Source organism: Lemur catta, chromosome 1 (assembly GCF_020740605.2).
Source record: "Lemur catta isolate mLemCat1 chromosome 1, mLemCat1.pri, whole genome shotgun sequence".
Classification (NCBI taxonomy): domain Eukaryota; kingdom Metazoa; phylum Chordata; class Mammalia; order Primates; family Lemuridae; genus Lemur; species Lemur catta.
This window is the reverse complement of record NC_059128.1, coordinates 244606602-244633453: the sequence shown is the minus strand read 5'-3', so window position 1 is coordinate 244633453 and position 26852 is coordinate 244606602. Positions and strand designations below refer to the sequence as shown.

Below are 26852 nucleotides of genomic sequence, written 5' to 3'. Positions count from 1 at the left end.
TTTATCCAACAGATAGTCAATACTGGGGAAAATCAAATAAAATATATATTTGATTTTGGAAAAATATATTTGATTTATTTGTAATTAATTATGAATAAACAAATTATTTGAACAAATTAAGAATGGTATATAGTTCCAGGATACAATATTATATTTTTCATTCAAGATTAAAAACATAATTGTTGATGTTTGAATTTTGGTTAAACATTTACATATATATGTAACTATTATATAAATATATGTATATATAACATATATATTCTATGTATTATACATGGAAATAATTTTTATTAGGCAATTCATTTTATATATTCTAGATTGTACAAGAATATATATTTAAATATTTTTGAAAATATGACCTATAAAGGTGACATATCAAAACTCCCAGGTTTTCCTGAAGCATCATATCTCATTTTGCATAAAATATAACATCCTAAATTGTTGACCTTTCCTTAGAAATTGTATATGTGTATGTGTAGTTAGAACTACACATCTAAGGATGTTTCTGATCTAATTCACAAATGTGTATTTCCAGATATATCCTAATTTGATTTAATACAATATAATTATATTTAACTTGATGATATTATTAATTTGACATGGGAGGACTCATTAGTGAAAATGAATATTTAATGTCATACCATATAGCACCTACACTGTGCAAAGTTGCTAAAACAGTATGCAAAAAACCTCCTAAGGAAAATTTGATATAGCTTTCCTATGCTTTTCCAGACCTATTTTCAACACTGCTAAAAGGGGGGAAAATTCAAGAAGGCACTGAAGAGACCACCTCACCAGACCCTGATGTTACTTCTCCTCTGGATGTACATGCTGCAGCTCCATAGGAGCCAGGTTGGAAAAGTTTCTAGGAAAACAACATATTCATTTGTAACATATATTTTTAAGTAGAAAGATTCTTTTTCTATGGCAATTTGTCTTTTTAGGCCCCAGAGTTAAGTACATTAAAAAGTCCACATTTTAGTCCACATTTTGAACTTAACATTTATTTCTTGTTTTTTAAAACTACCAATGACAAACATTTGGCTTTTCAGAAATATATTTGAAATGTAATGGTTTTAAAGCATGAAAATTAGCTAATTTAAAGAAGTCACCTGTCTGTTTTATATAAACAACAAAGAATATTAACTTATGAATCATTATGATTATGAAGTTAAATTATAAAAATTTATATCAAAATTTTAAAGCTCTTTTGTGTATACTATATAAATGGTAGTAGGTAACTTCTAAAATTCTTTTCTCTATATCTCAAGCTCAAAGAAATTTATAATATTGCTTTTGATTTTAAGTGAAAGTCTAACAGTAATAAGTATTCATATGTTCATTTCTTAACCCTGGGAGAACTCTGGAGATACAGACAAAGGATTAGCAAATTGACCTTGGAAGGGCATTTTTTGTAAGACTAATCTCAAAACCTAAATTTCACAGTCACTCTATTGTGAAATAAAGTGACCACCAGAACTTATTAATATTAATCCTAACTGTAACTTTGTACCCATTAACCTATCTCTCACTATTCATTCCTCGTTCCCAGCCTCTGGTATTCACTATTCTACTTTCTACTTCTATAAAATCAACTTCTTTAGATTCCATATATGAGTGAGATCATGAAGTATTTGTCTTTCTGTGCCTGGCTTATTTCCCTAAACACAATGTCCTCCAGGTTTATACATGTTGCTGCAAATAACAGATTTCCTTCTTTTTTATGGCTGAATAATATTCCATTGTGTATGTGTACCACATTTTCTTTATCCATTTACCTATTACCTATTGTATAGTATATTTCAAAATAGCTAGAAGAGAGGATTTTGAATGTTCTCAGTGCAAAGAAAAGATAAATGTATGAAATGATAAATATGCTAAATACTTTAACTTGATTTTTACATGATGTGTATATGTATCAAAACATCACACTGTGCCCTATAAATATTATTATGTGTCAATTAAAACAAAAGAAACAAAAGCACAAAATTTAAAAAAAACCCTAAATTTCAGGTTTTGTATATTTTTGCAAATGTTCTGAATCTCTATTCAGAATATTGAAATGCATTGTGATGAAGAGGGGTTTATAGCCATTCTATAAAGAGAGGTTGCACATAATGATTACAAGTATACATAATGTATTTTAAAACATAAACAGTTAAGACTTTTTAAAGACATAATTGCCTAACAATAATCAGAATTTATGAACATGAAGAATAGAAAAAATAATTTAAACTTTGAATATAGGAACATAATACGAAAACTAATAAATGAAGTTAATTTATAAATAAGCGACCCAAGAAAAGCAATAGGTAGTACTCCAGGCATGCAAAATCCTACAATAATAGGTGCACAAAAAGTAGAAATTATCTTTGTATGTATATAAGAGCTAGTGATAAAATATTATATATCTATACCTCTAGTTAATGAAAGTGTGGTATTTCTAAACTTTAGGACATTTCTAATTGTTTATAATTCATTCAGTCAGTTTTAACAGAAAAAAATATAAAGTAATCTATACTTGGTTTATAGCCTTTGTCACATTGTCATTATATTATAATTATTGTTTCAAGGGGGTATGTTTTATTGTTCTTTCCTTACCATTAAATTGTAAACTCCTTGAGAGAAGTGATCATACCTCAATACATGATTTACATTCTGTCTCCATGACGCCTAATTAGTTGATTTTTAAATATTAATTACTTATAAACTTTGTAAATAGAGCTAAAAATACAAAGTTAGGTAAAAATAAATACTTAGCCAAAACGTGGGATTTAACTTGTTTGAAAGTAGGCCATTGTTTCCTAACAGTTTATATTTATTAATTCAAAGGAATTTATGAGCCCATCTTTCTGGAAACTATGAAGCAACTTCGGTATGTGTGGCTACTCTATTTTCTTCATGGCCATGGCCTGAGACAATGCTGCCTTGGGCAGACCTAGAATAGTGGTCAAAAGTACATTTTAAATTTTTGATAACTTTTTATTTTACATTGAAAAAACTCTCAGTGGGCCTGAACTGTCCAGTTATCAGAATTATTTAAACATAAAGTTTTTATAATCAATACATCTTTGATAAATTTGGCTGCTGTAGAGTATTGTATGGATTAGCAAAATTGAAAAGAAACAAGGCAGAAATATTTAAGGAAAATGAACGAATGAACAAAATTTTCTAGTAGGTTGTAACAGAAGAAAACCAACATCATTAACCTGTTAATCAATAAATAGTTTGAATTAATGAATTAAACATATTTTTTCATTTAAGAACTGGTCATAAATAGATCCACTTTATGGTTAGTGACGTGAAAATAAGCAATAGTACCCAAAGCACCTATAAATAAAGGTTTTCTTTTTTTTCTCCCAATGAATAAAGCAAATCTCCAGACAGGTTATAAAAAAGGATTATAGTTCCTTAGCAACAGTCTGAGGGATAAGAGATAATTTAGTTTAACCCTTTCTCATTTTGTCTCATAGTAGAGGCTATATCTGTATCTATTTGTTTATTGGGTATGTATATGCTTGTGTGTGTGTGTATATATATATGTACACAGATAAATGTGTAAATATGTGCATAGATAAATACTGATACATATGTGTATACACACATAATGGTATTAAAAATTATAAGTGAAAAGCTAGCAGACTATGTTATACTGGGCAAGAAATTGTAAAAATTATCTATGAAATGAAATTAAAGGACATAACAAAGGAAGCATATTTAAGATTTTGGAAATTACCATTGAAATATAAGAAAGATAAATCATGCAATGTATGATATATATTATCTGATATCAATAGTGTTATTCTAATATATCATCAATTGTATTATATCTATCAGCCTATAAATATGCTATATTTATCCCTTTCCAGACACTGTACATTTCTCTATAAAGTTTCTGGAAAAAATATTTATACATTGTCTCTATTACCTCTTTATGAAAGAGCTGTCTGTACTCACCATCTTCTCACAAAACCACTCCAATTAGACTTTTATCTAATTGCTTCATCAAAACAACTCAACTCACAATTACCTGTAACACTCACACTGTCAAGTTAAGAAGTCAATTTTTAACCTTTCTCTTACTTGGTTTATCAACAGCCCTCATCATCCATTTTAACTGTCACTTTTTTGAAACAGTTGGATCACTTGGCTTCTATACATCACTTTGTTTTATTTTGCCTCTTATGTTTTCCATTTCCTAGGCTGCTTTCTCTTTGAGGGATCAGAACTTTAACTCATACTATTAAATACTATTAATATATATGATCTATATGGTCTTACTCAGTTTCAAGGCTTTAAATGTTAATGAATCCTGAATTTCCAGCCTGACTTCTCTTCTGAATTCAGACTTGTACATCCAGAGCTATACCTATTCAACTTGGATGTCTATCAGGCATCTTATCCAGTATATAAAACTAAACTCCTTATCCACCCTCTTATAAAGTTTGTAAATCATTCTATAGATTTTACTGTTCTGTAAAAGGGAAATTCCAGCATTCCAGTTACTCCAAAGAATAAATTGGAGTTATATGTGAAGTTATATTTTTCTCAAACTGCACAATCAATGGAACAACAAATCTCTGTGATTTTACCTTAAAAATATATCAAGAATTAGATTGCCTTTTACCACCATTATTATAAACACTATGGTCCGTGATACCATCAACTTTTCCCTGGATTAATAAAATAGCCTCCTAAGTGGATTTTCTCATTCCATACTCACCAATGTGCCCAACAGTCCATTTTCCTGTATAGACCTGTGCTGTCCAACATGACACCCCAGAGCTGTTGAGTTCCCTGAAATGAAGTAGTCTTCACTCACCCTGTATTGTCTCAGCTGCACAGCCAGGCAAATTTAATGATCAGCTAACTAGTATATGACCAAGCCTCTAATAAAGGTTATATAAGCCATTGGAGTTATGATGGGTTCTCAGCTTATTCAAATATGCAGCATAATTACTAACCCTAAAAAATAAAATCATAGACCTGTGTTACTTTAGTAAGATCACTTAACAATTCCATATTTAGTTTCCTAATCTGTAAAATAACTAAAATATTACCTACTTTTATAGAGTTTTTTTGAGAGTTAAGAAAAACAATAAATTTAAAACATTTAGTGTAGCATATTGTAATTATAGATTTATATATGTAAATGAAGAACATATATAAATCTATAATTATAAATAAAATTAGTAGATTAAAGTCAACAAATATATCTTAAAGACTATAGAAAAGTAAAAGAGAACAAATATGTGACTTTCAAAATCATTATAATTCTGGTACACAGGAAATATTATCAGATCCCAAAATATATGTGAAGAAGAGGAAGTATGGCAATACTATATGAAATCAGCATGTTCTCAGTAAAATTCATCATGGATTTTTTTTTTCTTTTTTTAAAATAGACTTTATCGTTTAGAACAGTTTTAGGTTCACAGCAATATGGAACAGAAGGTGCAGAGATTTCCCATATACCCTCCCACATGCACAGCCTCCCCGGTTTCAACATTCTGCATCAGAGTGGTACATTTGCTACAACTGATGAACCTACAGTGAGTGACACATCATTATCACTTAGTCTGGTAGTTTACATTAGGGTCACTCTTGTTGTTGTACAGTCTATGGGTTTGGACAAATTTAAGATGTCACATGTCCACCATTATTCTATCATCCAGAGTATTTTTATTGCAGTGAAAATTCTCTGTGCTCTTCCTATTCATCCCTTGCCCCTGCTAATCCTTGGCAACCACAAATCTTTATACTGTACCATAGATTTCCCTTTTCCAGAATGCCATATAGTTAGAATCACAGTATGTTGTGTTTTAAGATTGGCTTCTTTCACTTAGTTATGTGCCTCCATGTTTTTTTCTGGCATAATCGCTCATATTTTTTTATCATTGAAAATATTCCATTGTCTGAATGTACCTGCGATTTTTTCATTGGAAACATATACATGCTTTGAATATTTTCTCCAACCATTTTTAAATAAATATGAGGGTGGCAAAAATTGTTTTTCTGTTTACAGTCTGACAAAGTTTATCTTTGTATGAATCTTAAAATAGATATATTCATTGAAAAGTTGGACTGTTTTATAGATTATTTTCATATACCCTTGATTTTGTGTATCCTATAAGTCATCAAAGAGACTTTCTATTTATTGCTAATCAACTACTACATAAAGTTCTTTGTGAGTAATCAAAGTACATTATGTGACAGTTCATGTCTGATCTTGGTGTAATTTTGGCTATTTTAAAATATATTTCAAGATTTAAGGATCAGTTCATTGTTTAAGCTGTAAGAAGATACAATAACAAATCTTATTGATATTACTTTGTTTCTATGAAAGTTAGGGGAAAAAATATTAGATATTCTTTTGTGTCAGTCTGTTTCAAGAAAAAAAAGTCAAGTATTTAAAATCTAATTGCATTTTGATAAAAAATAAATGAACACTTATTTTATTGTGTTATTATATAAATTTATAATGGGGGGAAAGTCTTTACAGTTGATTAGTGATATTGTCTTGGTCTTGCTTTCTTATACCACAAATTCAAGAAATTTATAGCAGATAAATGAAAATCTGTCCAGGTTACTATTTATTGAGCTAAACTATTTATATACCTAATTGTTGAGGTTGTTTACTAATTAACAAGTATTGGTGCACCAGAGAAATGGAGCAGTGTATAATAGATTTAGGGGCCCCAGAGAAAATGGCTTTCCTTAACTGAGGTTATCTTCAACCACCTTGCATTTCTTCCTCTAACGTGTGCGTTCTAAGTTTTGAGTGAGTGAGACATTTGGAAGCCACGCCTTGGAGTCTTCTATGCTGTCGACTATCGCCATTTAGGGTATTTAGTTGTGGGCCCTATATCCTTTGTCATAATGCTAAATAAACTTAGTGTTACATGAATCCTATTGTCTGTTGCACTTGATTGTGGGGATACACCTACTGCTGCTGCTTTGTAGGTGTATCCCAGGTCCAAGGTAAATGAGAATCTGGTAAAGTTACTGATTGATAAATAGAGGAGGAATTGTAGGTACTTTTTTACTTCTTTTGAATTTAATTCTAATACTGAATTTAACTGAAATTATTAAAACAAAAATGATGACACAAAACAAAAGTAGCTATTGGTAGTAAAAGTTACGCAGTGTATAGAAAGACAATATAATGCAGCTGTTGAGAAGATGGGCTACGGATTCAAAACTCTACTTCATTATTTATTAGCTGTGTGATTTGGGGTATATAACCTAACCACTCTATGCCTCAGTTTCTTTATTTGTAAAGTTAGGAGAATAATAATGACTTCATGGGATTTTTTGAGAATTAAAAAGTGCATATAATACAGTTATATAGTGTTATCTATTAGTACTTAAAATTGAACCTCTATAATTAATAGGGATTATAAGCAAAAATGTAGTTTTAAAATAGATAATAATTTCAAATGACTGAAAAATATTAAAGGGAAGGAAAGAGGTATGTGGGAAATTTATTTTATTCATGAAATATTTGACTAAATGCAAATAAAATTTTAAATCGTCTTTATTTTCTTTCTCTAACCGGTATTTAAATGTCATTGTTTTCACCTTTCTCCTCGACTTTTCTTCTACTGCTTAAACTTACTTACTCTGGAACATCTCATTTACGGTTACTCTGATCTTAGAAATTTAGATATTTATAAAAATATTTCCTACAGTCCAGAACTTTATCTGAGGACCATCACGATCATGTTAATTGTCTCCACAAATTCAACAGTTGTAGCATTAAACCCTTTTGTATCCCTCATTTCCCTTAAGATTTATTCTTTCCATGCAATGTCTTCTAACTAACAAAGTTCTACTCAAGGAGACTTCTGTTTTAAAACATTCAGTGACTTATTATTTCAAGTTACTGTGTTTAGAAGACATTAAAGGTTCCTGGAAACCTGGTGTGTGGCTACATTTCCAGCATCATTTCCCTTCTTTCCCCGTTAGCCTAATGTTCTAACCACAATGCCCATCTTAACATCCTGTGGGAATAATTTCTCATGTGCTTCTCTATACCTATAAGAGATTCTCTCATTTTCTAGTTCTTGGTTTGGCCAAAAATACTCATGCCCTAGTTCAAATACTGATGCCATGCCTTCAGTACTGTGAAGCCTAGGACCTCTTAGGCTGAGTTAGTCCCTACTGATCCTGGGCCACAATAGCACCCCATGCACAATACTGGTGTAACCTTCCTTGCCCTTGATGTAATGAGGTGTACTGATTCATGGCCTCGTTCCTTACGAGTTTGCAACTCTGTGAAGTCAGGACTGTGACTTTTTCTCAGCTGTAATATATTAGTTCATGGAAAAATGACTATGGTAATTGATTTTAAAATTGAAACAACTGAACAATGGAAGTTGAAGAGAAACAAATCATCATTATTCATGGGAGATAATCTTCCAAAGATACTTTTACTCTTAATAACTAATTATTTTTCAACTCTCAAGCCTCCTGATTCTATGAAATTATTTTTGGAGTATTACTGTTTCAGTGTATGTGTCCAAGTTCAATTTTATCAACTTTTCATTACTATATATATATATTGCTATATACACATCATAGTTCCCATTCTCTGTATTCATGTATTAATTTTCTACCAGTATCTACTATGTCTAGCTAGATCTGCAAAATTAAACATTGAAATATTTTCTACTGGAATTAGTGATTTAAGAAAGATGGTAGGCCGGGCACAGTGGCTCACGCCTGTAATCCTAGCACTCTGGGAGGCCGAGGCGGGTGGATCGCTCGAGGTCAGGAGTTCGAGACCAGCCTGAGCAAGAGCGAGACCCCATCTCTACTAAAAAAAAATTGAAAGAAATTATCTGGCCAACTAAAAATATATAGAGAAAAAATTAGCCGGGCATGGTGGCGCATGCCTGTAGTCCCAGCTACTCGGGAGGCTGAGGCAGTAGGATTGCTTAAGCCCAGGAGTTTGAGGTTGCCGTGAGCTAGGCTGACGCCACGACACTCACTCTAGCCCGAGCAACAAAGTGAGACTCTGTCTCAATAAAAAAAAAAAAAAGGAAAGGAAAGGTGGTAATAGCTAATTACAATTTTCTTCTAATTTAACACAGCTTTTTCTTTTATTCTTTTAGTATTCTTTGTTTATGGAATATATTTTAGTGTTGACTTATTTGCTTTTTATTTTTACTTAGTGTAGGACTGATATTCAGTATTGATATTGGTATTATCATAGTGAAAAAAATTATTCCTTAATTGTTTCACTGTTTTAAATCCATTTGCAAGAAAAAATAATTGAGAAATTCTCTAGAAGAAGGCAAGTTTTCTTCAGCATGGTTAATAATGGCTGACAACTAGACACTAGTTCCATGACCTCTACTTTTTTTTATCTAGCATTACTTTTTACCTATCACTTGATTTAATTCCTTATTCTGACATACTATATCTCCTACTTGTGATATAAAGAAATCAAAATATATCTTTGTTAGTTTTGTTTTGCTTTTTGTATTTTAATGAAAACTAAGTTATTTGATACATCTATATCATTTACAAAATACTTGTTATTAACTACTCATTTATTAATGCCTCCTAGTAAAAAGGCACATAATTCTTTGCTGGGAGGTTTGAAGTATTTAAGAGACAATCCTTGACATCAAGATGCTTATTACACATATCCTATTAAGAATAAAATTCTATAAGTCATCATTATAATCATCATCATAATAATTCTTAGTTACATTATGTTTGATTTTATGATTTACCAAATATATTCACTTGTGGAGCTATAACATCCTCATAACAACCCTGTAAAGCCATATTTTATGTTCAGTTGTACTGATATAAAGCTAAAGGTCAGATATTAATAAGTTTAAACAACTAATTTAATTTACTCAAATGAGTATGTTAAAGCCAAGGATTAAATCACATCTTTTGGTTGAAATTTCCAAATCATATCATGTACCTTCTCCTTCATTTACAAAAACAGAAAACAGAAGACTATAAAGTATATTATAAATGCAAAATGAATATAGTTCATATGTTTATAGCAATTGAGAGAAAGCTATCTCCATGACCTGGGGAAGTCATGAAAAGTATCACAGTATTAAAAAGGAAGAATGATAGGAGTCAAAGAGAAGAGTTGATTTACTGTTTCTCGGTAACCTAGGAAATGATGGTATACTTGGTTTGAGCTAAGAACAGGGATGGTAGGTAGGCCTAATCCTGACAGTACAGTCAAGGTTCTTGGAAAATGTAATCCTTTCTCAGCATCCAGGCTGGGTACACACTCCCTTGTTCTACGCTGTACCAGGGAGAGACTGTCATTATTAAGCATTCATCACTACACCATCCAGACAAGAAAGTGAGCTAGCTGTGGTCTGAAACTTCTGTTGAATTGCCTGATAGCACTGTGAACACAGTGCCTAGCACAGAGTAGATATATTTTTCTAAACTCAATTCCTGATATGGTTTGGATGTGGTTTTACCCCACCCAAACTCATGTTGAAATTTAATTGCCAATGTAATGGTATCTTGAGGTGATGTGGCCTTGGAGAGGTGTTTTGTTCATGGGGTCTCCACCCTCATAAAGGAATTAATGCAGTTCTCATGGGACTGAGTTAGTTCTCATGGGACTGAGTTAGTTCTTGTGAGAGGAAGTTGTTAGAAAGGGGTTCATCCCTCTTCATTGCTCTCTTTCATGTGCACTTGATTGACCTTCCGGCATGACTCAGTATGAAAGCTATCACCAGGCTCCCAAGCCTCTGTAACTGTGAGCTAAATAAACTTCGGTATTTATAAATTACCGAGTCTCAGATACTCTGTTGTAGCAATAGAAAACAAACTATTACCCAATGTCAAGGACAGTATTTGAATTCAAGATTTTATGGATTTTTCATAGCCCGTGTTTTTCCAGCATACTATGATTCTATTAAGGTTTCCCATGCTATGTAGTATATCATTCAAATATTCTATTTTTTTAACAAATGAGAAATTGTATATGGTAATTTAATTTAGTATTTATATTATTAAACATAAAGATTACAAGCTTACATTTCTAACTCTCAAATCACTGTCTATTGTGATGTTATATTTGGAAATTCATTTAGCATTTATGTATATTATTGAAAATGACAAGTCAATTGCCAGAATTTTATTTACTTGTAATTTTAAAACCCGACATGCATATTATCACCTCTACTTTTTCCACTGAGAGACTTTTCAAACTGCTTTAAAAATCACACAGATAAAACATTCCAGCAATAAAATACTCAAATAATACCAAAGTCCATGAAGTAAAATTTGGGACTTTCTGGCTCCTTCCTTTCATAGAAGGAAAAACTTGGTATCTATGTTCCGAGACCTTTTTTTTAAGTAAAAATGGCCAATTATACATATCTTTCTGCTGTTAAAATTTGGTATTTATCTTGCTATACCTTTTTAAAAAATAAAAATGGACCAATCCCACATATTTTCTTACTATTTCTTTTATCTCACCTGACAATATATAATGGGCAGCCTTCAGAATGTCACATTTGACATTCCCTCTTTCTCTTACACCTCATATTCAAACCATTAGCAAATCCTGTTAGATCAACCTTAAAATATATCTCCAGTAATTACCTATACTGCTGTTCTTCTAATCTAGGCTCTATCTCCTTTCACCTGTACTATTTAAGTAGCATCCTAGCTGGTATCCCTTCTTCACTTGCCTCAAGACAGAAACCAGAATGACCCACTTAAAATGTAAGCCAGACCTTGTTATTCCTCATGACAAAACCCAACAGTGGCTTGAAATCTGATTAAGAGTAAGACTCAAAGTCTTCTCAAAAGTCTTTCAGACCGTTAGTGATCTTACCTCTTTGAACTCATTTCTTACTGTTCCCAATCTTGCACACTGAGCTTTTGTCACACTGGCCTCTTGCTGTTCTCAGATAAGCTGTGCTTGCTTCCAGCTTGTGTCCTTTGATCCCACTATTTCCTCTTTCTTTAATGCTCTCAATTCAGATTTTTCTTGACTTCCACCTCAGTAAGGTTTAAGATATCACCACATCAGAGAAGTGCTCCCTAATTGTCTCATATAAAAGAACACCTCCCTCATTCACTCACAGCTTCCTTACCTTACCTCACTATATTTTTCTCCGTAGCACTTTCACCACTGATATTTCATAAGAATATTTTTTATTTATTTTCTTCCTAAATAAGCTATCACCAAATAAAAGTTATGTGAAAGCAGGAATTTGTCTTATATTTTCAATGATATGCACCCTACATCTTGAACACTCTCTGACGCATAACCGGTTCTGAATATTTACTTATCAAATGAAATATTGATGATTGGACTGACTATTGAGCTGTTAACATCTATGCTATATTTTAAAATATGGATAAACCATAATTTACCAATTCACCTATTGTAGATACTCATTTGTTTCTAATATTTTACTATTAGAAATACTATTCAGTGAACATTCTTGTGATGTATTTCTGTAGAACATATTTCTAATAATAGAAATACTGTATCAAAGAGCATAAAAATTTTTAATTTTATATGTCCTAACAAGGCGCCCTTCAGAAAGACAGACCATACATATCTTCACAGTACTGAGTGTTTTTATCCATGGGCATGTTATATCTCTTACATTTATTCAGGTTTCCATGTATTTTAATATGAATTTTATTTGTATATGTGAATAGACTTGATATTCATTTATGCTGTTTATGGCTTTTAAATGTCTATGTGAGGAATATATATGGTATTCAATAATGCATAGCTTCCAAGGAAGATGAAGGGAACAGTTTTTGGCATGTGATAATTTCCACTAAACTTGTAGAAGTTAAGTTTGTTTCTATTCAATACTTGGACCACTACTCCTAGTGTTTTCTTAATTCAGTTTTGGTAAATTTAAACATTAATGGCAGAAAGGAATATATGGTCTTTAAAAAAAATACTGTGCTTATGCATTTACAGAAGCAGGCAGAAATTAAAAATTAAGGGTCAAGGTTGGTACTTTTTATTGAATAATCTTTATTTTAACTTTCACAGATGGAATTCAATGTTTTAAAAGTATATATAATGAACAAAAACTCATTATGTCAGTAAGTCTAATATTTTCCACTTCTCACACATTATGCTAATGAGTTTTCAGATGAATGCATTTTAATTAAAAACAGTTGTCAGTTGAAAGGAATTACTCAAAAGTAGGAGCAAATACAAACTGTGGTTTGTGTGATATGAAAAATGCTTTGAAGAAATCAGCTGAGAAATCATTTGTTGGTAGCTCTGAGGGCTAAAATGTTTAAAATGCATCCTTTCTCGTAGTTACGTGAATTTATATTCAGTACGAAATGGAGTAAACATGTGCCCTGCATTCCTGAGCAAATGCTTCAGCAGGTCAGTGTCAAAAGGTGGCTAAATTGAAAAGTGTTCCATAGTATAAAATGAACATGAGAAGAAATTTTAGAGCATCATTCAATAAGTAAGAATCTCTTCAAAGTATCTTCCTAAGCCTTCTGAAGAAGCAACAATCCATGCACGTAGAGAGGCAGCTTAGAGATTGGTAATTAGAAGAAACTCCCTTCACATTCTCCTCTCTTCAGGAAGGTTATTGAGAAATCACTAGTAAGGACCACATAGGTGATATTAACTAATCCTGATGAGTGAATTAAAAAGGTTAAGTGTACCCAGACAGCTATGACCCATTGAACTGACTAAGCTACTGCTAACCCAGCGGAATTCAAATGGAAACAAATAACACACTTACCCTAAAGCTGGAATACAACAGTCAGGTTTTCAAGGTTCTAGGAGGAAAACTGGTGGACTCAGTGCCATTTTCATTCTTTCTAATTAAAGGTTATAACTTTGGAATAAAAAGAAGATATGGGAAGTAAACAGCATGTTACAGAGCTTAAACTTCCAGAAAGAGAGACTCCAGTCAAGCTAGAAGAGACATTTTACAAAGGCCTGGATGCATTTATTTAGCAAGAGAATTATCCCTTTGATCAGGAAGGCATTAAAATAAAATTTAATAAAAAGAGAGAAAAAGTTTTCCAGATACACAACCCTCAGTACAGGAGAGAAAAAAGATACAGAAAATCTGAATCACAGTAATGAAAAATGTAAAAATTGGATGAAGTAAAATACTTACAGACTTAACTGTAAGTATATAGAACAGAGCAAGAATAATGTGCTGAATGATTTGGAAGCTTTTAAAAATAATTGAATGTTAATAAGGAGGCATTGAAGGGGATTTAGATAACAGTAATGCAATAGCATTGGTAGATCAAAACGTAAGATCCAGAAGGAAGAGAAATCTGTAAAGTTGCAGAATACTGGAAAAATAAAAAAAAAAGAGAAAATAATATGTGTTGACAGTGTTGAATGGCTGAAGATATTACCATATTAGACAAAGAGGTTCTAAATTTGATTTTAAAAATCTGAACCAAATAAAGTTACAAAATGAGGCCTCTCTCATTTGGAAACCTTTTTATGTATGCAGAAATATACTTCACTTACTTTTCATAAAACTTTCCTGTTTCACAATGTAGAGAATCTGTAACTGGGATTGTATCAGAGACTCAAAGAATCTTGTAACTGAAAAGTATAACAGAAGTTATTAAATTTCAGTCAGCTGTTAATTCCTGTCAACATAGCCCTGATTGGTGTTGTGAAAATAATGGAATCCTTGGGAGTAGATAACCAAGTCACATTGGAATTCTCAGTAATTAAGAAAAGAAGCGGGCAAAGAAAAGTAATAATTTAGTTCTGTTAATTATTCAACCTGAGTAGAGAGGTAACCTAATGACCCGAATGCGTAAGAGCCCCCCATCAACAGAGCTATTAAACCACAAAATATAGAGAAAATGTAGTGAAGTTGTACCTCATAACAGCTATCTCCAGAGTATCCCTGAAGTCTCAGCTATGGGAATGCTCTATATTTTCCAATATGAGATTCTTTCTTCATGCTCTACTGTTATATTTCCTTTAAGATTTTGACTTTCAGTGCTGTCATTTGCTAGTTCTCTGGCTTTGGGATGTACAACTCAATTTCTGTAACAGTCTCTCTCTCTTTTTTATTTAAGCATATTACAGGGGTACAAATATTTAGGTTACATATATTGCCTTGGCCCCACCTGAGTCAAAGCTTCAAGTAGTCCATCCCCCAGATGGTGTGCACTGTCCCCATTAGGTGTTAATATACCTATCCCCTCCTCCCCCTCCCATCTGCCCAACACCTGATGAATGTTACTACTATATGTGTACTTAAGTGTTGATCAGTTAATACCAATTTGATGGTGAGTACATGTGGTACTTGTTTTTCCATTCTTGTGATACTTCACTTAGAATAATGGGCTCCAGCTCTATCCAGGGTAATACAAGAGGTGCTAGATAATGAAATGTGGTATATGTATACCATGGAGTTCTACTCAGCCACAAAAAACATAACAGCCTCTTTATATGTTAAAGTGTGGATAATAATATTACCTACTTCAAAGAATTTTTGTAAAGACTAAGTGTTATATTGCATATAAAGTCTTTAGTACAGTGGGTGTCTTCATTCAATAAATACTATTAATAATATTGCTGACAGTAATATTTATTGAATGATTTTCATTTTATTGCACTGGCTAGTTGCATGACATTCTTAATGTTCGTTTGAGGGACAAATGGATGGTAGTGAACCATTACCATGAAGTACACATTTGTTGGTTATTTCTATTACAGAAATTCAGTCTTCATATTCATGAGAATTCCCCAATAATTGTCTTATGTTTTAAAGGTCACTTTTGTTCCACTGTGATTATTAAATGAATTATGAGGGTGCAAGAGTGGGAACTGGTTGGGTAGCAATTAGAGTAATGCCAGTAAGAGGTGGTGATGGTTTCAGCTAAGTTATTAGCAACACAGAGAAAAATTTACTTATGTTGGATATGTTCAGGAAGGTAAGTTAATATGACCAGCTGTTGAATATGTCAGATATGAAGGGAAAGCATAAATGAAGGATCATTCCTCGACTTTTGCCTTGGCTATCTGTGCATGCACCAAGATGGGTAAGACTGGCAGAGGAGAGGAAGGGTAGAGGATAGAATCAAGAATTCTGTTTCAACTATGTTTGGGGGATGCCCATTAGGAATATAAATACATACGTCAAAAAGGCTGCTGTTTTGAGTTTGAAGTTGAATGCAGGGGTCAGGGCTCTAGATGTAAGTAAGTTAGTGAGAGAATGTAGGCATAAAAAAGTGATAAGAACAATTTATAGTTTTAGCTACTCTCAGTAATCTATTCTTTCATAATCTAAATTTCCACTTAGCTCTCATCATTTTTATAATCACACTATATAACACATTTTCAGATTTATTTTCAGAGGCTAACTAGTACTCCCACTCATAACCCATTTCCCATCTCATGTTTCTTAATTCACATTTCTAAAATGGAATGTCTGATTGACTGATTGGGTATTTGTCTTTTTGTCTTCTAGTTGGCAGAATACTTATATTTTCTGGATCCGACTTAATGGTTCCTGACCATTATGTTCAGGGCCTACCTCCCTTCACAGACACGGATGAATTTCTGCTAGGTTAAGAGCAATTATTTTCAATATATAATACATATTAGATATTATCTATAAGTTTTGCCTGTGTTATCTCATTAAATGATTGGAATTATGTATAAAAATATGTGCTATTATTTTTATTTTATTGACTAAAAATTGGTTAAAATAAATCTTCCAGATCACATAGTTTGTAAATTATGGAGTTAAGATTTGAAAACAAGCCTACATAGGTCCAAAGTCTAAATTTGAGAAGGATTATAAGGATTTAAGCCCTGAGTTTCTTGTATCTGTGTTTACTTCCATAAGGACAAACTTCTTGCGCTGTTAGGCAGAAAAAAGTCAATAAACAACCACTTGAGAATAGGAGTGAATATCCTAACAGCATCTAAGTTGTGGAATTCATCCTGTCCTGGGACTAGTTCTACCTCTTCTTTTCCTAAGGTACTATGAAATCAGTCAATTCTTCCTTTATACTTAAGATTGTTCAACTTTCAGCTGGACAATCTTAAATAATATAGACATGATGCACAAGAGGGAAAGGGATAAATATTATTATTTAACATATTTATTGATAAAATGTTATTAATAAAAATACAATTCACATAGTATAAAATTCACCCTTTTAAAGTATACAATTCAATGAGTTTAGTATAGTCACAGAGTTGTGCAAGCATCAACACAAAGTTTAGAGCATTTATATCACCCCAAAGAAACTCTGCACCCATTAACAGTCATTCCTTTCTCCTACTCTGAGCCCTAGGCAAACACTAATTTACTTCCTGTTTTTATAGATTTGCCCATTCTTGGCATTTTATATAAATGGAACCATACAATATATGTGGTCTTTTGTGGCTGGCTTTTTCAATCTAGCATAATGTTTTCAAGATTCATCCATGTTGCAGTGTGATTCCGTTTTATTCCTTTAGCATTCCTTTTTATTGCCAAACACTATTCAATTTTATGGATATACCACATATTATTTATCCATTCATCAGTTAATGGGCATTTGTTTTTTTTTGTTGTTTTTTTTTTTTCATTTTTGGCTAGTATGAATAATGCTGCTGTGAACTTTAATGTACTTATTTTTTGTGTGGAAGTATGTTTTAAATTCTATTGAGTATATGCCTAAGAATGGAGTGCTGGGTCATTTGGTAGCTTTATGTTTAACATTTTGAAAAATTTCCAAACTATTTTTATATGGCTATGCCATTTTACATTCTGGCTAGCAATGTGTGAGTGTTCCAATTACTCTGCTATTTTGTTTATAGGCATCGTAGGGGATGTGGAGTGGTTTCATATTTTGGTTTTGATTTGTGTTTCCCTAATGGCTGATAATATTGAGAGATTTTCATAAGCTTATTGGCCATTTATCTCTTTTCTGTGGTGAAATGTCTATTCAAATCCTTTGCCCATTTTTTAATTGGGTTATTTGTCTTTTTGTGGTCTAGTTGGCAGAATACTTATATATTCTGGATCCAATTCCCTTATCAATTATAGGATTTTCAAATAGTTTCTCCCATTCTGTGGGTTGTTATTTTCTTCATGATATCATTTGAAGCACAAAAGTTTTTATGTGGAAGTATAATTAATCTATTTTTTGTAGCTTGTTCTTTTTGATGTCATATCTAAAAAACCATTGACTAATCAAAAGTGACAAAGATTCACTCCTATATTTTCTTTTAAGATGTTTATAGTTTTAGTATTTACATTTGTCTATGAACCATTTTGCATTGATTTTTGTGTGTGGTGTAAAAAATGGTGCCATTTCATTCTTTTGCCTGTGGATATCCAATTGTTCTGAATGTTTTTTCTCATTAATAAATACTCATGAAACAGAAAAATAAACAATACCAAAAACAAACAAAAACACTGCTGCTTGAGGAGATTAGGGAAGCTTATTTAACATGTAGAATTTGAGAGTTTCCTGAAGTATGAATAGGATTTGGATGAGTAGAGAGAGATATTAGGGCAAGAGAAATATTAGGACAAGGGAAATGAGAAAGTAGCAAAAAAGTTAAAATAACTGTTTCGTTTTGGCTATAGCGTACCTTGCAGAAAACCTGGAACCTAACCATAAACAGACCCTGAGAAAATGACACAAGTACAAGTAATATATTTGGGAACTGCCTCAGAGTCAACTACCTACCAGGGTGGTTAACTCACAAGAATTGTGAAGCAATTCTCCAGAATTCTTTGGTGAAGGACTATCTTGAAGTGTGTGTTTATTCCTCTAGGGGACTTGGCATGCTCTTTAGTTGATGAGTAGTGTAGAAAGTGGTCTAATGATTTTTCATTTCAGAGCTGACAGCTTTTGATGTCACCTGTTCTTGAAATGCTCCCTGTTTGTAGGTCCCACAGTATCCTTATTGGCTTCCCATCTATTTCATTTCTGGGAAGATAATGATTTGTTAGCTAGTGCCATAGATTCCTATGCATCAGTGCCTCCTGGTTGTTATTCAAGCTTGTCTACTCATTTTGACACTTATGGCAATTATATCCACATTCCCTCTTATAGGTTAAGTGTTGCCATATGGCCTCTGCTATTCTAAAATCACATTATTCCTATTGAAACTAGGGAACCAGTTTCATAAGCAGACCCTAACCCCAACCTTCAAATAGGCTCTACAAAGGACAACTGGGTTTTCAAGATGGGGATGTTCTCATTAGCACATTTCTCTTTTGCTTTATGGAAGAGTTTGTCTTTAGGGACATCACAAGAACATAGCTTGTGGATTCTCTATTGTTATTTAATAAATCAGTTCTAACAGACTCATCTCTTTGAATCTTTTGACCACCGCATCAGACTTTGTACAGGCACTTTTACCTCTTTTTTTGTAAGTCATTATTTTCCCCCTATACTTGCAAGAAGCATTCCAATAGCATAACATGACTAATTCCAGCTGTCATAAATTCTGAGCTCATAGGTGAACTCATATAAGTCAACTCCCTCTTATCTGGCCTTATATTTTTCCATCTTTTGTCCAATAGTCTCAAGATTTCTTCCCAAGCATGGTTTTACAGTTCTTGCCTGTAATATTACTGCAGTTCTTTTGATAAAATAATCTCTTCCCTTCCAATGAAGGGAGAATACTTTTGTAGTTAGGTTACACTGAGAATTGACCCTATAAGTCTTAATAAGGGAGGGAAGGGGGAGCTTGAAGAGGACAGGATTCATCTTGCAAGACTCTGCCTGAAGTGAGGTCTCTTATGTCCCCCAGGCTGCCTCCCTCTGGCAAGAGTGAGTGAGCCACCATTGCAGGTCCACAGGCTTTAGGGAAATCTGGGATTCAAGTTCTCAAATATGTCCATCCATCTGTTTCCATTCTGTAACTTAGAATCTTCCCTATCCATCCTTACCTTAATGTAAGAGATAACAATGAGACTATGAATTCATCCTTATCTGTAGTTTGGTTCCTTGCACAGTCAGGTTTTTGTCTTTTTTTGAAACAGAGTCTCGCTGTGTTGCCCAGGCTAGAGTGAGTGCCGTGGCGTCAGCCTAGCTCACAGCAACCTCAAACTCCTGGGCTTAAGCGATCCTTCTGCCTCAGCCTCCCGGGTAGCTGGGACTACAGGCATGCGCCACCATGCCCGGCTAATTTTTTCTATATATATATTTTAGTTAGCCAGATAATTTCTTTCTATTTTTTAGTAGAGACGGGGTCTTGCTCTTGCTCAGGCTGGTCTGGAACTCCTGACCTCAAGCAATCCACCTACCTCGGCCTCCCAGAGTGCTAGGATTACAGGCGTGAGACACCACGCCCGGCCCTCAGTCAGGTTTTGATCTTGGTTTGCACACCTATTTGCCTTTTGGCTGCAGGAGACTAGTATCTCTAGAAATACTATTATAAATATTTAGTGTTTCACACCATGCCCTGAGTTGGAGGTAGGCTGAATTGAGTGTCATTTTTCTGCCTTTAGTGCATTGATGACACTTAACAGTAACAACTCTCCTTATAATTACCTTTGCTAATAAAGAGCAACTCTCTCCAATCATAGATATAACATAAACCAGTACAACCTTTCTACCTGTATGATATCCCAGTTTACCACATGTAACAATGTTAGCAATTGAGACACTCCAGAATGCCAAGGATTATCACTATTTCACTTACCACCAGCAGTGCAGTTCTTGTTGCCATTTAGCCAGTGAGTTATATAGGCACTGGGGTACTTGCTTCCTAGAATCATTTTCATACCAAGTGTCTTTCATTACAGTCCCCCCATAAATTAATGCTGAGATAAGAATTTGGGTTCCAGTGGTTTATTTGGGAGATGCAGGGAGCATGGGTTGGAGAGAAGTGATACATAAAAAGGATGGCAGCAGTAAAGGGTGGTCTAGTAAGCTACTTAATACCATAGATAAGTGAAGCTTAACCCTACCAGGATATTTGGGGAACTGGAATAAAATGCATGTCTCATACACTAAATTTCATGAGGTTATTTGTTGAGGGCTTTACCTCTAGGGGTATTAATTCCTCATAAATTCCTCAGCACATCTGGTATGTACACAGAGAAGCCTTCTGTACTTTTGAAGAATTTTAAAAAAGTAGCCTTCACATAAAGAGTTGATGTTAGAGCATCCTGAAAATTTGGAGGAAAGGGGCAAAGCCCTGGCAGTACCTGCCACAGAGAAGTGAACTTGATGTTAGACCATGGAGAGTATTTAATGCCATTCAAGGAAGTGTGTAGACCTGATTTTCTCTAAAGCAAGAATTTAATGTGATAAGAATTATGCTTTAGGAAAGTTACAGTGAAGTAGTGTATAGGATAGATTAAAGAATAGAGACTGAATTAGGGAATATAATGGAGAGGGGTAATAATGGTGACCTTCATTCTATTTCCAGTTCTGCTCCCAGTCCTAAATACTAAAACAACTTTTGGAATGTTTCACTAGATAACATTCTGAGTCCACTCCAGCAATACAATTTCAGATAAAGAAAGAGATTCCATCCTCAGAAGAATTGGTAACTTAAAATGCAGGTGAATAATCTCAAGGTTACTTCTCTCTGTTAGACTGTAAAGAGTCACAGAAAATGTTCACCCTCCCCTTTAAAGTTAAATATGTTGTTTTAGGTGAAACAAATTAGCCTCATTCAGGCAGGAACAGCCTTATGCGGAGAGAGGCAACATTGTCCTTGACGGCATTTACTAATTTACTGTACTTGTTCATTCACCTCTGTGTGCCCTTTGAGTCCTATTTAGTAATTCATCATTCTCCATAGTGGTTTGCCAAAGACAAATGAACAGAAAATTAGATGAGTAAGAGAAAACAAATGAAAAAGGAGGAAGCACTGAGAAGCACTTTTCTGAATAATCTGAATAAACAGAAGAGTTTTCATATATTGAGCACCAATGTAGTAATAGCTGCATTAATTAGTGATTTTCATATAAAACACCAATAGGAAAATTTAAATTAGGCTAACTCAGGTCTTCATCTCCCCATGCACAAACTTTAATGCTCTCCAAATCCTTAGCCACAACCAATTCTTTCAATGACTTATACTCAAAAACCCTCTTCTTTCCAACTTTCTCATGTGGAGGACTTTGTTACTGGGTCAACTTTGAGTAGGCTTTCTTTTTCATTTAACATTTTGCAGGAATTCTGTACCAGTATTGACATTTTGTTGAAACAAAATCCAGTGAAAAGACTTCTCTTGGGTGTGGTTGTTTGCCACGCATGCTTCAGTCTTTCTTTTTCTACAGTGGAGACAACTTGAGTCCCTTTCCAGAAAAGTCACCATCTATTGTGTAGCAGAGTTCTTTCTATTGTCTACTGCTCCTTAAACAAAAGTGAACAGATATGCCAAAACACAAAGTAGTGGAAAAAAATACTATGGTTTAAGCTATAATCTCTGCTACATATATAAAGTGAATAACAACATCTATGTTAATCAGTATTTACAAAACACTAGCTTTGGGTAAAATAATAGCATCATATCCCCAAGAGATTGCAAAGCTACTCCCCAATTTGCCCAGATTAAAAAGAAGCTCACTCTTTTCAGATCTCCAAACCTGTAGGATGGTTTATTCACGTATAGGAAGTAAGATCCAGTTAGTCTTACCACTTTCTGGAAAAGATGTGAGCTCTGATGCTGGAAAACCCAATCATGGCTGCCTCTTAAAGTTGATTGCTTATTTCAATGCCACATTATCATGAGTGGGATATGCAAGTATTCTCTTGACTTTATTTATTTAAGACTATTTCCTACTCACATTCCTCTTCTTTTACCATAAACAATTGTTTTATTGTGTTTGCACTGAAAACTTTTAATTAGCACATGTTCTTAGACAATGTGAATTGTTTTGTAAATATGTTATTTTGACTTCTATAATGACTTTACAGTAGTTCTCATTTTTATCCTTGCTATTTTTTTTTATCATCCCTGCATTTTAAAATCTATTTTTGTTGCTAGGAGTGCATTTACTCTTTTAGTACTAAGTAATGCACATGTTTTGCTGTTTGGTTCTACTACATTTTATATTATTTTTAAAAAAGTATTCTAATTATTCTGGGTACCTAATAATTGTATATATTTACAGGGTACATGTGACATTTTGATACAAGCATACAATGTGGATTAATCAAATCAGGGTAATTGGGGTATCCATCACCTCAGGCATTTATCATTTCTTTGTGTTAGAAACATTCCAATTACACTTTTTAGTTATTTTAAGTATACTCTTAACTTATCGTTGATTATAGTCACTGTTGTGAAATCAAATATTGTTCATTCTATTTTTGCACCCATTAATCATCCTCACTTACCCCCCATCCTTCTCTGATAATCGTCATTCTACTCTCTGTCTCTAGATCAATTGTTTTAATATTTAGCTCCCACATATGAATGAGAACATGCAAGTTTTGTCTTTCTGTGCTTGGCTTATTTCACTTAATGCAATGTGGCCCAGTTCTATCCATGTTGTTCCAAATGACAGAATTCTATTTTTTAAGGCTATATAATATCCCATTGTGTATATATACCACAATTTCTTTATCCATTCATCCATTGATGGATTGGGTTGATTCTAAATCATGGCTATCATGAATAGTGCTGCAATAAACATGGGACTGCAGATATCTTTTTGAGATACTGAATTCCCTTCTTTTGGATAAATGAGGGCTGTCCACAAAATATCTAGCCATGTAACCATACTCATTATATTAACAATGGCTGGATACTTTCCAGATAGTGCTCATATACCTAGCAATGGGACTGGTGGATCATATGGTAGTTCTATTTTTACTTTATTGAAGAACCTTCATACTGTCTCCCCCATGGTGGTTGCACTAATTTACATTACCTCCAACAGAGTGGAGGGTTCCCCTTTCTCCACATCCTCACCAGCATTCGTTATTGCCTGTTTGATAAAAGCCATTTTAACAGGGATGATATGATATCTCATTGTTTTTATTTGCATTTTGCTTATGACTAATGATGTTGAGCATTTTTTTCATACATCTGTTGGCCATTTGTATGTCTTCTTTGAGAAATGTCTATTCAGATCATTTGCTCATTTTTTAATCAGATTATTTGATTTTTTTACAGTTGTGTTATTGGAGCTCCTTATATATTCTAGTAATAAATCCCTTGTCAGATGGGTAGTTTACAAATATTTTCTTCCATTCTGTGAGTTGTCTCTATACTTTGATGGTTGTTTCCTTTGCTGTGTAGAAATTTTTTAGCTCGATGTGATCCCATTGGTCCAATTATGTTTTGGTTGGCTGTGTTTGGGGGTGTTACACCAAGAAGTCCTTAAGTGTTTCCCCAGTGTTTTATTTTAGTAGTCTCATAGTTTCAGGTCTTAGACTTAATTCTTTAATCCATTTTGATTTTATTTTTGTAGATGACAAAAGATAAGGGTCTGGTTTAATTCCTCTGCACATAGATGTCCAGTGTTCCTGGGACCGTTTATTGAAAAGACTGTCCCTTCCCCACTGTATGTTCTTGGCAACTGTTTCAAAGATAAGTTCACTATAGATGGCTGGATTTATTTCTATGTTCTTTATTGTTTTCCATTGGCCTATGTATCTGTTTTTATGCCAGCACCATGGTTACTGCAGCTCTGTAGTATAATTTGAAGTCTGGAAATGTGATTCCTCCAGTTTTGTTCTTTCTGCTCAGGATGGCTCTGGCTATTCTGGGTCTTTTGTGGTTCCATATTCAGTTTTAGGATTATTTTTTCTATTTCTGTTAAGGAATAGTATTTTGATGGGGATTGCATTGAATCTGTAGGTTGCTTTGGGAAGTATGGACATTTTAACAATATTGATTCTTCCAATCCATGAGCATGGAATATCTTTTCATTTTTTGTATCCTCTTCAAATTATTTCATCAATATTTTATAATTTTTATTATAGAGATCTTTTACTTCTTTGGTTAAGTTTATTCAAAACTATTCTATTTTATTTGTAGCTATTGTAAATGGGATTGCTTTCTTGGTTTCTTTTACATTTTGTTTACTCTTGGCATATAGAAAAGTTACTGGTTTTTGTATATTGATCTTGTATCCTGCATCTTCACTGAATTTGTTTATTAGTTCTGTTAGTGATTTTCTTTGGAGTCTTTATGTTTCTCTAGATATAAGATCATAGTGTCTGCAAACAAGTATAATTTGACTTCCTCCTTTTCAATTTGGATGCCCTTTATTTTTTTCTCTTGTTTGATTGCTCCAGCTGGAAATTCCAGTAGGATGTTGAATAATAGTGGTGATAGTGGGCATCTTTGCCTTATTCCAGATCTTAGAGGAAAGGCTCTCAGTTTTTCTCCATTCAGTATGATACTAGCTGTGGATCTGTCATATATGGCTTTTATCTTGTTGAGATAAGTTCCTTCTATACCTTTTTTTGGAGACTTTTTATCATGAAAGGATTTTGAATTTTATTGAATGCTTTTTCAGCATCAATTGATGCTGATGGATTTGTCCTTCATTCTGTTGGTATGATGTATCAAACTGATTGATTTACATATATTAAATCATTCTTGCATCCCTGGGATGAATTCCACTTGATTATGTTGGATAATCTTTTTAATGTATTGTTGAATTCAGTTTGGTAGTATTTTGTTGAGGGTGTTTGCATCTATGTTCATCACAGATATTGGCCTATGTTTTTTTTGGTGGTTGTTGTGTCATTGTCTGGTATTGGATTCAGGGTATTACAGGCCTCATAGGATGAGTTTGGGAGTATCTCTTCCTACTTGATTTTTTTTTTTTTTGAGTAGTTTAAATAGGATTGGTGTTAATTTTCTTTGAATTCTTGGTAGAATATAGCAGCAAAGAAATTGGGTCCTGAGCTTGTCTTTGATAGGAGACTGTTTATTTCTGCTTTTATCTTGTTATTTCTTATTGGTTTATTCCTGGTTCTTCCTGGTTCAATTTTGGTAAGTTGTATGCATCTAGGAATTTATTCATTTCTTCTAGGTTTTCCAATTTATTGGCATGTAGTTGCTTATAGTAGTCTCTAATGATCTTTTGAATTTCTACTGTATCAGTTATAATGTCTCCTTTTTTGTCTCTAGTTTTATTTATTTGCATCTTCTCACTGTTTTTTTTTTTTCAGTCTGGCTAAAGGTATGTCAATTTTGTTTGTCTTTTCAAAGAAATGACTTTTCTTTTCATTGATATTTTGGGTCTTTTTGGTTTCAATTTCATTTATTTGTGCTTTGATCGTCATTGTTTATTTTCCACTAGTAATTTTGAGGTTTGGTTTGCTCTTGTTTTGTAGTTCTTTGAGATGCACTATTCAGTTGTTTATTTGAAGCTTTTCTACTTTTTTAAATCTAGGCACTTCCTGCTGTAAACTTTCTTCTTATTCCTGCTTTTGCTATACCTCATAGGTTTTGATATATTGTGTTTTCATTTTGTTTTTATAAATTTTTTAATTTCCTTCTTAATCTCTTCATTAACCTACTGATCATTCAGGAGCATATTGCTCAATTTCAATGTGTTTGTATAATTTCCAATATTCCTCTTATTATAGATTACTAGTTTTATTCCATTGTGATCAGAGAAAATACTTGATATGATTACAAATTGTTTGAGTTTGTTAAGGCTTGTTTTGTTTTTACCATAGGGACTATCCTTGAGAATGATCCATGAACTGAGTAGAAGAATGTGTATTCTGCAGCTATTGAATGAAATATCTCTTACGACCATTTGGTCTATAGTGCAGATTAAATCCAATGGTTTTTTTTGTTGGTTTTTTGTCTGGGTGTCTGTCTAATGCTGAAAGTGGAGTGTTGAGGTCTCCATTTGGTCTATAGTGCAGATTAAGTCCAATGGTTTTTTGTTTGGTTTTCTGTCTGGGTGTCTGTCTAGTGC

The 26852-nt window shown here is 33.2% G+C and overlaps 1 protein-coding gene and 1 long non-coding RNA gene across 2 annotated transcripts in view; one reads left to right on the top strand and one right to left on the bottom strand.

The window, feature by feature from the left end:
* The window catches only part of LOC123642497, a 30726-nt gene extending 26647 nt beyond the window's left edge, over nt 1–4079 (bottom strand). The window contains exon 1 of the long non-coding RNA XR_006736472.1: nt 4031–4079. This is a non-coding gene — a long non-coding RNA (uncharacterized LOC123642497). The remainder of the gene's footprint in view (nt 1–4030) is intronic.
* EPHA6 (EPH receptor A6) overlaps nt 1–26852 on the top strand; it is an 836036-nt gene that overhangs the window by 116149 nt on the left and 693035 nt on the right. The gene's annotated exons all lie outside the window — the stretch shown is intronic.